A 15,671-nucleotide genomic window follows, 5' to 3' on the forward strand; every position below is an offset into this window, starting at 1 on the left:
GATTATTTTCATAATCGATTAATCTGTCGATTATTTTCACGATTAATCGAGTAGTCGTTAAAAAATACAGTGATCAGTGTTTGTCAAACCTGGAAATGATGATGATCTCGAATGTCCTGTTTTGTTCACATATCAAAATAATCTTTGTTATATGGAGCAAAGAAATTAAGAATATATTCACATTTAAGAACGGGAAGCAATCAGAAATATTGTTTTTTATGATGATAAAAAAGCTTCTAATCGATTATCAAAATTATATCATCGATTAATCGAGTAATTGTCACAGTTATATCCAGGGATTGTCTTCAAACTGTAGTTGTGTCGGATCAGATTTAACAGTTGTGTGTGTCCACAAAGGCAGTCTGCGGCCAACGTGGTTAATTTACTTAATTTATTTTTCCCTGTTTACAGACATATGCAGTAAAATAACCTCTTATATGGATATGAAATAAAAAACAAAAACATACAGTGCACCTCGGCCGTCCCGGCCACTGGGACTGAACCCACATTTTTCACATGTTTGCTCAATTGTGGTGCGACTGTCTCTGGGCAGGTGTCCATGTCTAACATATCCCACCATAAGGTGCAGGTGTTCAATGTAGAACAACACTGCACGACAAACTATAGTCCATGACAGGTTTCAAACCTGCACCAAACCCTGTGAAAAAAAATCATGGTTCAGTTAAGAAGAGTTCAATGAAAACCCAAGATTGACACAGCCACAAAAACCCAAGCGTCAGCATTTGTACACGGTGCCTTGGGACAGTTGATGCACCTGCAAATGAAGCCGTTCACTGTTGTCACTGATTTATCACTGGGATTCCAAGGCAGCACAGGTGCTCAGACGGTACAGTCAGGTGTACGACTTAATGCTGGAGGAGATGATTCATTTAGTCATAAAACCCCAGCTAAAAATAGTGTCGAGAGATGTCTATGACAATATGACACGTTAAAGATTATACATCAAATCACTCTGCTTAAAGATAGGCGGATCAAATTATTGATCTATAATTCCATAATAACCTTTTAGCATATTGATAATTGCTGTTTACGGCCGTGGGGAAGTCTGATCAGTGACTAATTAAAGGGCAGATAGAGGGAGACAGGACCATTTTCTCTTTTACTAAGCAGAGAAGAGGCTTTCAGAGATGGAGAGATTGCCTTGTCTGCCCATGCTCATCTGGTTAGAGGGGCTCAAGACCGAGAGCTGGGATCCACAAATTTAGGGGTCATCCACACGGAAACAGCGTTTTAGAGGACCACAAACACCACCCAGAATGGGAAAATCTTAAAACAGATAGCAGATACGCTCCTTTATGAAAGCAATGATATCATAGCCCCACCTACCTAACCCTAATCTCCATGCCACACTTCTTCTCTCTGTTGACGCACCCGTCTTTACTGGGGAACTTTTTTAAAACGGCCAAGAAAACGATTGTTTCCGTTTCGTGCCGGCTTTCGTGGATGTGGCCTTAGTATTTTAACAAAGTTAGTTTAACAAAAGATTTTCAATGAGACTTTTCTGATGATCTTGCTCACGGCAGCTTTACTATAGATGGTAACTCGCGCTACTAACATGAAACGGTTATGGAGAAGCATAAAATAATAGTTAATCATTATTAAAAGTTTAAACTGTAGTGTACTGTACAAGATTTTCTACAGTGTAACTATGTTTATATCCTGTGTCGCCTGGTACACAGGAAGTGAATAAAGAGGAATGTTTCAGAACGCCAAAAAAACCCCAGTCTTTCAGCAGTTTGATGGGATAAAAGCTTCTTAACCCCACCCACCGCTGTGCTGCCTGTGTATACAAACAAGCGCTCCCACAGTCAGGTCTGATAACACTGCTTGACAGAGCCCATTTACAGATGAGGGACGCAGCATGCAAATGATGTTACCAAAGGAAAAATAATATCGTCAACCAAAACTCAAACCACCAAAAGTTATGCGCTGCAGCATTAAGTCTCCGAAAAATCTCCCTTTGTTTATCACAAGGGAGTGGAAATTAAGATAAAGTCAGGAGGAAACGTTCAATCCGTCCCCTTCACACTTTTGAACTCTATCCAGTATCACTTTTGTTTTGTCTCATTTATAATAAATCAAGCTCCAATCCTGCGGTGAGGTTCCCTCCAAGCACGGCCTTCTTTGACTGTGGGGCTGACGTGGAGAAAATGACTCAAGCGCCTCATGTCAGGAGTTGTGCCACCCTCTGTGACAAGCCTCTTACAGAAGTAAATCAACTCATTACTCTCTGTCTGTCTGAGTTAAAGGAGAGAGCCGGACTCTGTGTCACCATTCAGTGAGCTTTCAATGTCAGCGTCTGATTATTAGAATAAAAATAAAAAGCTCCTCGTCCTTTGGTTATTAAAACCTGTTGAGATCAAAGATTACTGTTATTAATTTGGCTTGGAACATTCATTCTGACTGTGAATGAAGCAAATACTTGAGCTTATGTCTTTGGACCGATTTCTCCACGTGAACCTGCAGAATCTGTACACCAGGGACATGTTCTGAAGCTGGAAGCCTCTGATTCCCATGTTTAATTTGACCAAGCTGGTCTGAGCAGATAAAAAAAGTGTTTTTGCAAAAGAGACGGAACACATGGACAGACAGACTTCTTTTCAGGGACTTTTTTTGAAAGCTGTCGTCACTACTTGACGGATTTTTAGCGACTGTGACGAAAAAGAAGTTGAATATCAAAGGTTGTTTTGGACCCAGTCACTTGGAAATGTAAAGCTCATCTTCAAGCCAAAACGCAAGCATTACTATTATTAAAGTATGTTCTTGGTGATATATCACCTTCACACAAAACAGCGTTTGGCCAGATCTTTGCTCAGTGTAACTTAGAAATATGGCTTCTTTATTTGTGCCATTTGGAGGCGCCGCCAGCTGCTGGACCTGTTGATGCCAGCGTATTTCCTCGGCCTCCATGAGAGGTCGATAAATGTCAGTGACTGCTTAATACAGTGTTACTTTATCCCCCCTCTATTCACTCACACACACACACACACACACACACACAAACAAACATGCAGGCACATCAGCTTGAAGAAAATCTAATTCTGCTGCTTCAGTGAGGTCTGTTTTTTTCCAGGTACACACATCTGCCGCTCCCGCTTAAATTGAGCTCATGAATTATTGAGGTTTTGTCTGCCGCTCTGGCCTGAAAATGTAATTAGTTTAGTGCAACACACTGTGGGCCGCGAAATATGACGATACCCTTAAGACAGGGAAACGGGGAAGTGGAGGATAGAGAGGGGCAACGAGAAATGAGAGTTTTGCACAAACTGTTAGTAGTACTTTTAGAGAGAGATGTGCATTTGGGGGGGGATTTGGGGTGTGTGTGTGTTTGGGAGGGGGGGTGCTCATGAGACAGTAGGGATGTGAAAGTAAAATAGTGAAGAGAGAGGGAGAAGTGAAAGAGAAGATCCATGCACAGGAGTGGGAAGACAGCAAAAAGAAATCCTTGCCAGACAGCTCGCTGCCTTTACACCGACCATTTATCCCACTTCTCTGAGAGCCAATTATCTACTCCCGCGTGAGTCATGGAGATCATTTAGACTGGTGGCGTTCGCAGAGCTCCCTCACGACACACACACACACACACACAAGGCACAGAGAACACTTTAGGCAAGGTGAGTGTGTGTGTGTGTGTGGATTTTAGTGTCTCACGACAATGCTTCTACGCTGCTCCTTTCAATTCGTACTCTTTACGTATGTGCTCATTCAGCCCGTTCCAAGAACATCATACAGTGCCGCTCCATCGAGTGCCTCTGCGTCGTCATACCAACGCACAAGGTACTGAAAGAGACTCACAGGGCTCCGAGCAGCTGCCCCGAGTGTCCTTCCACACTTTAACGTCGTCGTGAGCATCAAGCTGCTATTAAAACAACCACTGATAAGGAAAATATATACTCTGTCATTTCTAATTAATAATGATTTCTTTATTATTCATAGAAATGCTGATGGTATTAATAAAATTAGAGTCTGTAGACGGTGAGGCAACAGTGAACGTACACTAACCTGGAGATTTATCCTAACCTTAACCTCATACTCTGACTTTTATTTTGAAAACACGGCTCTGCTCCGAGAATCTAAATACAGTTTATATTGGAGGCAATTGAACACCTGGTGTGTCTCTTTCAGACCTGGAGGGCTACCTTGTGCATCACTATATGACGCTCTCAGGATGAGAACAGTTTGGTTAATTCCTACAACCATGTCTCAGTGTCTCTGTTCCCCTCTGCCATCTTTCCTGTGTCACTGTCATGTTTCTATGTCAGACTCACTGCTGAGCCAAGTGTGCATTGTTTACTTCTCTCACGATTCCACTTAACCCTCTTATGACCGTCAAGATAACGAGGGCTGCCTGGATGTATATTGATTTTATGGTATGATAAATTAAATGAGTGAGTTCCTCCGCTCCTTTTCCCAAGATAAATTTCACTTTGGATATCTGGCAGTTATTCAAGCGTTTAGGAATAAGCTGACCTCACGAATGCGTGATGCGCTGGTGAACCTCGTCTGCGATTGGACGGTCGTTCCTCGGGGCTACCGTACTGACAAAGTATATGAGCGCAAAGCTCTATTTCTTTGCTCTCCGGTATCCATCCATCCTTCTTCGATCACTTTATCCTCCACATGAGGGTTCCGCGGGGTGCTGTGCCAATCCCAGTCCATAGTTTTTGGAATTTTCTACACAGAAGGTTTAATTAAACACATATAACCCTTTTAAAAACACACAACAAAAGCTCAATTCAGTTGTGTCACATTGGTGTGCTTTCGTATTCCGCGCAGCGCCTCGCTCGTCCCCGCTCACACTCCTGTTGCTGATTTCAAAAAGTGAGAACTCAAATTTACTTTCTAGGAAGGCGCTCCCCCCCCTGTGCTCAGAGCAGAGGTTACCAAACAGGTAAACCTCAGCTGTCCCATTTGAGTGCTTCAGCGATAGCGATGAATCGCCGGCCCCGGCCCGCTTGGCTCTATTTCATACCATTGTCTGCTCATGTTGATTAACTGCCTGCACTCGCGGCTCGGGTGATTTCTGCTTTGTGCTGAAAGCCCGGCTGCAGCCTGGCAGACGAGACTGTGTGAAGGGGCTGGCTGCCAGGATTCGAGGGTCAGCTGATCGGCTCTGAGGTGCAGGAGATTTATGACCCCCCAGAACAAAGCTGTGTCTGCTGAGGGACCATAAACCATAAATCAGGCAGAAGTGGGTCAGATTGGGTCAGTGCTCATCTGCTCATTGCAGATCCTTCTCTCTTTTCCTGAAGGTTTTTTTTTTTTTCTTTTTTTAAATCTTTCTGCACCTGACTGTGACACCATCAGCGACTTTTCCAGTCATTTCACACTGACAAATCAACTTAGTTCATTTATCCATCACTCCTTTCTGGTAAACTAATTGATATTCAGCCGTCAGTCACATTTGCCAACAGATTCCTCTTTCATTTGAACGGGGCGATAGCTTCTCGAGCTCATTCTAACCACTCGTCTGTTTGCAACAATTAATCAATTATGAAACCGTTACAAAATAAATTGCCTGTCTATTTGTAAAACTGAGACTATTGTAGGTTTTTAAATGTGAATGATGTTGTGGTTTGACAAAAGGGACATTGTCAAATTGAGGGAACCACTGATTGACAACATTTTCTTTTTACAAACACCACAAATTACAGATTAACCAAGACAATAATAACTGTTATTATTATTGCAGCCCTGGTCTCTGCACGTCATAAAGGTCTTTTCAAGAGGCCGATGAGAAGAAATCGCTGTCGTTTTGGCAGCAACATGTTCCCGATATCACTCTCTGCTCCAGTGTGTGTGATTGTGATCACGGCTATGACTAGTTTGTGTGATTTGTCTTCCTCCGGGCAGTCGAGAGCCAATGCAAAAAATAGATATTTTTTTTTCCCACAGAAGAATTAGCAGCAGAGGTTATAGCTATAGGCACGCATTTATATCACAATGATTCCTCCCGGCATCCGCACGCCAAAGTAGGCTAAACAAATACTACATTAGCTCTTGTTGTGAGAGCGATATTTAACAGAAACACGCGCAGGCATACAGCCGAGTGTAGTTTTTACTGTCACGGCGGTGGGCGATGGCTTTATGGGAATAGCAATGAATAACATGAAGCTGTGTTTTTCGAAGTTCAGACAGCTTGAGTATGGGGAGATAAATAATCTGTGCCAGGAATGGTGGATCTTAATTTATTTGTGTCTGTATTGTTGCACAAAGAGGCAGCGCACACTGCTGCTGGAAATCAAACAAATGCAAATGCTGGCTGTGGAATGGAATTGACTGTGAAACATCACCAGTCTCTCAGTGCGACTGCCACAACAGCTGGGATTTGTACTTGTGTTTACCACAACACTGCTGATAATATTTTCTCCCATTTTAGGCTGAATGGAAATTAAGCCGCGAGAGTGAGACGCGCTGCACTCATGTTTTCCCCATTTATCATGCTAATAACCCACAGGTTTACAGTTTGTTAGCTACGTATGAAAGTGTCATAAGCTTTTACAGTAAGTATGTTCATGATTATCAGTTAGTCGGTAATTTGTTAAGAGAACTGTTAAGATTTTGGAGGTTGAGTTGGCAGGATTTTTGTAATTAGTAATAATTTGATAATAAAATTTCAGTTTTTTTTATCTCAGATGATAAATTGATCTGAGAGATCAATAGTTCTACACTACACTACTTCCGCTACACAGTTCTAGCACGACAAGGCTCAGCTCGACTGTACTCAATTTATTTTGCTTTTCCATTAGGGATAGTACCTGGTACCTGGTGCTTTTTTTAGTACCTGCTCTGGTGATGTTCCAAGTGAGCCGAGCCGATTCTAAAATGTGACGTTGACAGACTGCCGGCCACGGATTGGTAGAGAATATCGTCACTGGAAGAGCCATGAGCACAAGACTCAAAGCGAACAATGCCAAACTGTAGATCAGTTAAAAAGACTTAAAAACATACATTAGAAACATGCGTTAATCTCTTTAAAACTTAATCCTAATGAAGTGATTCTCATGATTGCGTACACCGAGAACAACTGCTTTGCTCATCCCTAGTTTGTGTAGCCATGAGTAATGGGAAACGCTGTGCCGAGCCATGCTAAAACTGGATAGTGAAAAAAAGCATAACTTGACCCCCATTGGCTTTTCAGTTACCACTCTGTTAAAAGATTGCTTCCCAACCACCAATAAAAACTGCCTACTCTGCAAAAAAAACCTTTAAAAAAATAAATTGGTACGATCAACAATTTTCTTCTAACAACCTCGTTGCTGCATCTTTGTGCGCCATTAACTTTTCATACCAGCAGAGGGCGTATATTAATCGAAGTATTGTCATAGTTAACAAAAGAAGCGTTCAAAGGCGAGACGATGTGGAGTCTGAGCTGCACCAATTTGCCAGGTTGCTCAGGCAGTTTGGGGGATTTTCTTCAAGGGCCCGTCCTTCCTTACAGATGTATTATGAGTAAATAATACAGTAATATTATGGCAGTTGCTGCACAGTTAACAGATATTTTGAGATCTTTATTGTTTTATTTAGCTAGTGTTTCTGTTAGGGATTTGTCAGTGTCACAAAACTACTGTGCCAATGTTGTACCATGCTTTAAGTTTAATTATTGACAAATCACCAACCTAATATTAAATAAAAAATCTGCAATTATTGTTTAGAGAAAAGCCTTTTAAGCTGCAACTCTAATGTACATTATATACTTGTCTGCAGAAATGAAAACCCCACATTAAACGTCAAAAAGGTTATTTTTATCGATTTTTTTTTCCTCTCAAATTTTTTATTACATGCTTGCTATTATATGCTTTTTATTACAGCGAGGAAAAAGTTGCCGCAGTTTGAAAAGGCAAACAAATGACCTTTTCAGAACCAAATGTTAATTTATACACTATGTGGAAATGGCTTGGATGGCGGCTGAAATGCCTCCACGAGTGTTTTCTCTGCTGCTTGTGGCTTTTCACACGTTTAATTTACATGTTGTTCTCAGTCACAAAGAGCCATTAAGATGCTATGTTGCCTTTCACCGGCACTGTTGCTATAATGGGTTACACGGACAGGATAATCAAGTCTCCAGGGCCAGGTTTTAGGACGGTGCTTGGTTTATTACTGCAGTCCACTGTTGTTACACCAGTTTGAAGGTGGTTTGGGACGTGGCTGGGAAACTGTTGTTTAGCCCATTAAAATGATTCCCACAGCAGCTTACTGGCATTATTATATGGTAATGTACAAGATAAAGCTGCAGTGATTTTATGATCATCATATAAATGAGGAATAAACGAGGGAAAATCATAATGCACCCAACATATGCACTTGAAAATCTATTGTTTTAATATGCACTTTTGAAGAAGCATGTTTGGCACGAACCGCTTTTTCACAGTGTTACGACTGAGTACAATATTGTCGAAAATTGCATTTTGTCTTTGCAAGGGAGTTTAAAATTTTTCAATACTGGAATTGCAATCTTGTGTATTTTTGTGACGCTCTATGATTTGCTGTATGAAAAAAATCTTCTCATCCGATGATTTTAATAGCTCTATTCTGATTGGTTTAGTCACTCTGGAATGATTGTGGCAATTGTGAAAGGGAGTGTATCTGCATAGAAATGGGGGAAAAAATCATGGGAATAGCTTGGAAATGAGTGTAAACCATTCTCTCTTGAACATAAAGGGGTCAGCAGATCATTCAACTAATCACCACAAGTGTTTCTCCTGCTCCTCATAAGATTTGAAGTAGTGGCCTTCTGCTATAGCAGAGCTCCTGTCTTTGTGGAAGTGGCTGATGGCTTGCACTAAAGCAGCGGTGTCATTTTTACTTCCTGGGCCGGACCAGTCAAATAATCACATGTAAATAACAAGAACTCCAAATATTCCCCTTTTTTATACATTTAATGAAGTCTCTTTTTTCACAAAACAAAGTAGGAACAACGCCAAATTTTTTGAGATAAATACCATCGAATGGTAAACTTAAGCATAATACTGTTGAAATTGCACTTATAAATGTGCATCACAACTTACAGATCACAGTAGTTCTACAAAGGTACCAAGAACTGAGAAATATAGTATTTTACATTATGATTGGGATCTAATCATAATGACAGATCACCTGATCCCGTCTGGACCCAACGGGACCTTTCGGGTCGGGCCAGGATTTGACTAAAATCCAGAAGTGGAAATCGGACTGGGGGTTCAAGTTTAATAATAGTAATATCTAATAATGTGATAGTAAAATCAAGTTATTTGAGTGAAACGCAGAGTAAAACAGGGTGAATTCACTCACTCACTCACTTTTTCTTAATTTTTTTATTGAAAATACCATGTAAAATAGATGTATAACATGTAAAAAATAAGTGATAAGAAGAAGAAGTGATTGGCCTCGGGTTTTTTTGTACGACTAATGAATAGGATCCGTCCACGGTGGACGTTCTCTTTGTCGTGCTCAACAACTCAAAGTAAACCACGATGATTGGATGATGTAAACAGTTATCAGCGATGGCGAGTCTGAAATTTTATTATGCTTCATAAGTGCTGGTGATAACTCATAAGGCGTGTGACTCGTTGTGTGTTCATGATGCTAGAAGTCGCTTCCTCCTGGATGTCGTTTGTCATTAGTAGTTGTGACGTAGCGACGGGTAGTGAACACACTTTTCCTCTCTCCCCCCTCCATGTCTCCTTTTCCGTCACAATAAATAAAGGCTATGCAAGCACCTGCGTGACAGTCAGTCGGCTTCAGCTTACTCTAACTGTGTCTGGCTCCAGCGCAAAATACAGAATGCAGGGTTCAGGTTGGCCTCGCTTCACGCTGATCCCTTGTAAGTCACTTTGGTTCAAAGCGATCTGCCAAACGACTCAATGTAATGTAATGTAACGCCTATGCTGTGCGATCTAATTGTCCTTACTTAACACTTCATGTCCCCATGATGTGACTATAACACATTTGCATGAGGCATTGAGCTGCCCTAATTTAACCCTTTAACACCTAAGCCTCAAAATGTCCGTATGGATTTTTTTTTTTGTTGCTTATTTTAACCATAACCATATCATTTCTTGTGAGTGCTTTTGTTCATTTTTCCAAGAAGTTATTTACAATGTACTACATGGTAAAATAGTGTATTCACAATTTAAAATGAAGAAAAACACCGTAGTTGTACATGAACACCAGAATTTGAAATTTGAACAGTATAAAACATATTTAAAGTAACATTTCTTTGAGTCTTCGTCTCAACTACAGGCATTTTTCCAACTCTTTCCTCTCTGGTGACAAATACGCTGATTCGTCGGCTTCCTGCAACAGCACAAGTGAAATTACCGTAATAACCACGTTTGACGTGCAAGTCTCAGCTTTCAGAAATCTTTGCGCAATTACAGTATTACTTTTAACACATTGTGTGCGATACGCTCGGTGTTAAAGGGTTAAGAACAAAATGACTCAGTTCTTTATCAAAAAAAAACACCATAAAATAATAAGAAAGTTTCCTCTTCGACACGACAACTGGTGCCATTTCACTGTAGGATATTTCTCAGTCACACATAATGATCATCAGCGAGCTTGAACAATACATAATTAAAACCCATCTTTAATAGATTCCTCTGGATTATAAAAGAACTCCTCAGCAGTGCCGAACGCTGCTCCGTACCTTTTTGGTTTTCCCTCCAGAGAGTCTGCTGTGCTTTGAAGCGACGTGTTCCATTGTGCTCTGACTTCAGCATCAGGCGTGCATCTGTTCTATGGATTTAACTCATCGACATCATCAAGCATGATAATTTCTCCCCTGACAGCCTTGAACGAGCCATAATGTCGTATGCGGCGAATTGATGGGTTTTATGCTTCGCGGGAAATAAATCAATACGCCACGCAGACTAAGATTTGAGAAATGCAGCGTGCGAGCTCTGCTGCCAAACGTTTTTTCCTTATTTGGACACAATACAGCTATGCATTCTTTTAAAATAAGCACCTGACGGCGTATTCTTGGTAAACAGCCAATGAATTTTAATAAATCACATTTTTTTTTCTGAAGAAATCAATTGACAGGTCAGATAGTCAGCACAGCACTGGGCCTTAATATGTAGATAAGGGAAAATGGCTCGAGCCTCATTTCCGTGGGTTCGACAAACAATCTCAGTATGAGCCGCCCGAGAGAAGCACACAACGGCCTCTCTCATTTAGACGCCTGCAATTTTTTGACCTGCTACATGATGAATGCGTTCAAACAATTGTGTTTTAAATTGAAAGCAACAAGCAGACGTTTCTCTTAACGTGCAGGCTATTAACAAGATTATCACTTTTTTTTTTTCCAGTGTCCCAGTTAATAAATGCAGAATTGTTGCAAAGACTGATGGATTTAAGCGGCCGGCGCAATAAAGTGTTACACTGGTCTCCCCACAGCAGACAAACACGGACAAGATGTTTAATAGCTGATGGCTTTTTATTTGCTTTGCCCAATAGCGGCGCAGTAAAAAGTTTAACACAATGATTCCACTGTACGCCAATAAACAGGAATAAGTCATTGCACATGTTTGGATTCAACTAAGTTCAGTCTCATTTTCAACTCTGTGTCCAAAGGCAAGTCATTCTTAATTGGAGCTGCAGCGATTATTCTAATATTTATCAATTACTAAATTTATCGTCAACTATTTTGAGTGTTTTGTTTTTTTCAATAATTAAAACAAGCTTTCTGATTGTTTACCTTCTTAAATGTGAATATTTTCTGGTTTCTTTGCTCATGTGGACATCAAAAGACATCATGAGAACATCATCATTTCCAGGTTTTCGTAAACACCGATCAACAAGTACTCGATTAATCGAGAAAATAATTGACAGATTACCGCTGTTGCGGTGTCTCTAAAATGCCTAAAATTAGCTTTTTCTTTTCTTCTTTCCCCCTTGTTGTCTGACTTGCTGTGTGTCCTCTCTTTGTGTTTTGTAGCTGACACACTGCAGTGAGTCCGGCCCCCGTGAAGCCTGAGATCCCACAGATCTCAGTGGAAGGCAGCCAGAAAAACCATTAATGTCAAGGTGAGAGTGGATGAAAACACACACACACACACACACGCACGCCCATTTAAAATTGCAATTAAGAGTGGAAGACTGGAGAATGACCTGGCTCTGTTCAAGGTTTACGTATAAAACTAAAAGTTAAAACTATATTTTATTTTTTAAATAGATACTATGAAAAAAAACTCCTTTCCAGTCTTCATGCCAAGAACTGATTTTTATTTGCATCACAAATATGATATAGATTTTTAGGGAACATTTTAAAATGATATATGAGATTCTTGTATAATATTATAAAAATCATGTGTTACTGGAAAAGATTGTAAAGATGCAGACTCTTAGAACACAGAGGATTTGGCCTGGTTTTTTTTCCCATTACTATGTTAAAATGTGTATACAGAGACTATAAGAATATGCAAAATATAATGTCTTATATCCTTTATATCCAATCAGATTAAATTATTCTTTTTTTCCCCATTTTCACCAACTATGTAAACACACCTGAACAAAAAGTACTTAAAATCTTTAAAAATAATTAAATTTGGAAATATGTCACAAGTTCAAAGTTCGCTTGGCTCGTTTTGAAACAAACATGCAATATAAAATAACACATAAACACATGAGAACAGGACAAAAAAGGCATTTTTTTTTAAGTCTGAAAATGTGTCTGTTCTTCCTACAACACACCCCATCCCCCCCACGCCCTATTTCATGCTACAATCTGTGCTCTCGTGAAGGCTTAAAGAAGCCAAAATGCATTTATACGACACTATAAATAAGTAGGCATGCTGACATACCCGTGTGAGGAAAAGCTTACTTAAGGTCTCGTAAGGAAAACTATCAACTATCACCCACACACCAGTGTGACGGGTTAGGAAAAGATGTTCATCATATATCGGCCATCAACTGCACTGATTTATTAATATTGATATTAGCATTGGACATAGACAAAAGACATATTTAAAGATATGTCTTTAAATCCCCCCCCCCCGCCCAACATCTAAGTGTCAACATGTTGCATCAAACTGAAGAAACGATCCATCTTGATTTTATGATGAAATAAAGAAGAGCGTACGAGGGCTGAAAGAGGAAAACGGTGTTGCCTCATCTCATGCATAGGATGCAACTCACCAGGAAACAAACTGAGAAACAAGAAAGTGTGTGATCAACACTTGCGAAAAAAAATAATAGACGGAATCTGAAAATATCCTGCAGTGTGGAGGGTGTTTGCAACTTTTCATTTCACACCGGTAAACTTTGAATTACATACTCTTAAGGAAGTTAAAGCACTTTATTTCATAGTTTTCAGAACTATTTTAAGTCCCTGATATTGTAAGGCTTCCTTGTGTGTTGGTATCTCTAACCGTAATGAGCAGAGAATTTTGTAAATGTAGCCTTAATTAGCATTTTCCTCTCGCTGCAGAACTTTAGGCAATTTATGCCTCTGTGTCTGCCAAATTCAAGACTGGTGCTTAAATAAACCCTGCAGTGATTGAGTAAGGATGCTATTTTGAATGACACATGTGAAACAACAGTTGATTGTTGAGCTGGTTGTTGTGGAATGGTTGTCTTTGTTTGTTTGCCCTGTGATGGACTGGTGACCCCGCCCACCGCTTGCCCTATGTCAGCTGGGATTGGCTCCCTCACAACCCTCATGGGGAGGATAAAGCAGTAGACAATGAATGAAAGAATGAATGAATGAATGAATGTCATTTTTTTCCTAGTATTAGTGCAGCCCTTTTTTAAAACAGCTAAAAACATGTTATTAAGCCTGGGACTTGCATGAAATACAGATTTATCATCCATCATGATAAAAAGCATTTAGGTACATTTCCAACAATTTGAACATTTTGAATTGTATCATTGTTATATCAGTGACTCGCAAATATTGAAAATCATGCTTATTTGTCAGGATACTTTTCATAAAGTCCAAAGAAGCCAAACTGTGTGTTTACTTAATGTGTTACAATTAAATGTGCTGGTACTCATGAAAGACTCTTTTTATGATGAAAAATATTTAAATTGATGAAAACAGTTTTCACACAACAGCTCAAATAATTGCCCGGCAAATTATAATTGAAGTACCACGATCCCTCGCTGGCTTCCCATACAGGATTAGAAATAAGTAAACAGGTTGAATAACCACATTTGAAGGCAATTAAATGAAATATGTTGTATGTTCAGTATGTTAAATCTAGATTTTTAATGGTTTCATTTCACAGTAGTCTTATTCCCCAAGAATGGGATCAGTGGGATCAATTCTCCCTTATGGTTGTGTTCTTTTGTACCGCAGCATCCGCTGCACATCCCATACCCCGGCTTTTCCGATGTCTTTGTGCGTTTACGTGGGTAGCAGGTATAGAGACAAAACATCGGAATGAATGGGCAGCAGAGGCAGTACAGCGAGGTGGACCAGAGAGATTAGCTGGGAAATTGACACTGACAAATTTCCATACGTCACGGCTTCCTGGGAGGCAGCTCTCGGTATAAGACGCGGCAGGTACCGCATCCCAGAAATGGCACCGGACTTTCTGAACGCTCCACCTGCGGCGCGGCAGAACGCTGAGCCGTCACGTCGTCTGCAGCGCAGACTTTAAGAAAGCCAGATGTGCTCAGAAATGTTTAATTTGACTAATAGGTTTACGGGGAGAATAATGAATAGATTGAGGAAGATGAAAGTAATTAATGTGAGCTTTCCTGGTTAAGTAACAAAGCAAATATGGGCAAAACTGTTTTCATTTCCCATTGGAGCGAGAGCTTTTCTTCCCCCTCTTTCCTGCCTGCTTTAATGAGATACTTTTCTTGGTAGCGTGGTTGCCTTTTGATGTGTTCAGAGGATGTTTGCTCACAAACAAAACACAAACCCACTGCGAGCTGAATTCCACAATTATTCCCCTCATCTTCAGCGTCCACAGAACATTAAAAATAGGACCTGTAAATATTTAGAAAAAAATAGAGCAATTCACAATTTGATTTGACTTAATTTGGTATCATTAAGAGTGAAATTAGCCTCTGCTCTTGCTTCAAACCTCCCGCAAATTGTAGATTTATTTGTATCCTGAGAGTGCGAGTCTAATTACCAAACATAAACAACCCTGCAGTCTTTGCAGCCACAGTACTTGATGTTTGCTGAGTGTTATTCCCAGAGACTTAACCCCGCTCAAGAGGTTCATGGTGTGTTCCTTCTATCTTTATTTATTGTGGACAGTGAAGTTGTTTTCCCGAACAAGGATCAGTTACCCCTAGCAGTTGCCTAGCAACAAAGTGAGTCCACGGGACTTGGCATCCTTCAGGATCTCTTTGACACTACCTTGAAACGTATCCTCTTAAAAGATTTGGGTAAAGGTTATTCGAGTATCTATCATTATTCTTTAATGAAGGCCGTGCTAATGAAGATGTTTCTGGGTTGATGGCTGAGCACACAGTTGCTTTCTTTCTTGCCCTTAAATCCAAAGGATGAAATGTGGACAATTTCCAGCATTACAACACAATTTTGAGTTTAGTGTTTTATAGCCAGCCCCCATAATGACCACATATAAAGAATATTATGCAGCGGCGTCTTGGCACAGGCAGCTTTACACAAACCCTTTTTTTTTTTTTTTTTACTCAGAAAAGTGAATTCATCAGACCTAATATTTCTGGTGGAACATAAAGGAGACAAGCTG

At 40.2% G+C, this 15,671-nt stretch overlaps 1 protein-coding gene across 3 annotated transcripts in view; it reads left to right on the forward strand.

The window, feature by feature from the left end:
• Positions 1 to 15,671, forward strand: part of mgat4c (mgat4 family member C) — a 104,019-nt gene that overhangs the window by 7,933 nt on the left and 80,415 nt on the right. For all 3 annotated transcript variants that reach the window (XM_058646060.1, XM_058646062.1, XM_058646061.1), the window contains one exon: positions 11,939 to 12,027. The gene's annotated coding sequence lies outside the window, so the exon portion shown is untranslated. The remainder of the gene's footprint in view (positions 1 to 11,938; positions 12,028 to 15,671) is intronic.

The sequence above is a fragment of the Solea solea genome, chromosome 12 (genome assembly GCF_958295425.1).
Source record: "Solea solea chromosome 12, fSolSol10.1, whole genome shotgun sequence".
NCBI lineage: Eukaryota > Metazoa > Chordata > Actinopteri > Pleuronectiformes > Soleidae > Solea > Solea solea.